The following is a 1,190-nucleotide window of genomic DNA, read 5'->3' as shown; positions in this document are numbered from 1 at the left end:
TATCAGTTGGAAGATTTCTTCTGTCATCTGTGTCATTTTATTTTATGATTTCTTCATGCCTAAATCTGCCCTTACTGATGTTCCCATTTCTGTTTCAAATGCTCTCCATTTCCTGTATGTTGCCAGGTTGATTATGATCTTCATGGACTCTGGATTGCTTCTTGCCGTAAATAATCTGCATTTCTTCCCTTCTTTTATCCCATATATATTTCTATTTGCATTTTTTAAAATGTCAGCCAACACGTTGTGTTTAATATTAGATTCTGCAGATGAAAATATCCTTACATTAAGTACAAAGTTGGTATATCTTTTTGATATCAAGGTGTCATCTGTTTCCTTGTAATGCAACCTGCTCTGGCTTCAGGACTTTTCTATGCATGTAGCCTCCTTGGATGATGTTTATACCATGTGTTTGTTATATGCTGTAAAGCCATGTTTCTCACCAACCTTTTCTATTAGTGTGTTATGTTTTTGTCTTATGCCAAGTCTTTGAATTCTAACAACACCACCATGTTAATACTTTTGATGTTACTTGCCCTCTTCCTTATCTTTTGGGGGCATTTTTGATGTCATGAGTTTTTTCCATCTCTACTCAGTCATCTATTTGTACATAGAGGATAAAGGTGAGATACTGCTTTTAATTATCAAGACTGTTCTGACAGTGATCAGATAAACCCAGTTTTGGTAACAGGCTGTCTTAGTACTATGCCAGCCACTTTTTTTGTGTAGCGTATCACTCCATATCTCTACTGGGTGATTTCTTAGGTTTCATAGACATTAGGCGGGGGAAGGGACCTCGGAAGATCATCAAGTCCAGCCCCCCGCCTGAAGGGCAGGAAGTCAGCTGGGGTCATAGGATCCCAGCAAGATAAGCATCCAATTTACTCTTGAAGGTGTTCAGTGTAAGTGTTTGAACCACCTCCAGTGGCAGGCTGTTCCAGACCTTGGGGGCTGGGACAATAAAGAAATTCTTCCTTAAGTCCAGCCTGAAACAGTTTTGCAGTAGTTTATAACCGTTCAACCCCATCATCCCATGGGGCGTTCTGGTGAACAAACGTTCCCCCAGGCACTTACAGGTGGCCATCAGATCACCCCTGAGCCCACACTTTTCCAGGCTAAAGAGCCCCATGGCTCTCAAACTGTCGTCGTAAGGTCTGTTTTCCTGACCTCTGATCATGCGCGTGGCTCTT

At 41.5% G+C, this 1,190-nt stretch overlaps 1 protein-coding gene across 1 annotated transcript in view; it reads left to right on the top strand.

The window, feature by feature from the left end:
* ZNF292 (zinc finger protein 292) overlaps nucleotides 1-1,190 on the top strand; it is a 118,624-nt gene that overhangs the window by 63,848 nt on the left and 53,586 nt on the right. The gene's annotated exons all lie outside the window — the stretch shown is intronic.

This window comes from Gavialis gangeticus, unplaced genomic scaffold (assembly GCF_001723915.1).
Source record: "Gavialis gangeticus isolate Ggan-Ray unplaced genomic scaffold, GavGan_comp1, whole genome shotgun sequence".
Classification (NCBI taxonomy): Eukaryota; Metazoa; Chordata; order Crocodylia; family Gavialidae; genus Gavialis; species Gavialis gangeticus.
The sequence above is the reverse complement of the archived record's forward strand: the minus strand, read 5'-3'. Positions and strand labels throughout refer to the sequence as shown.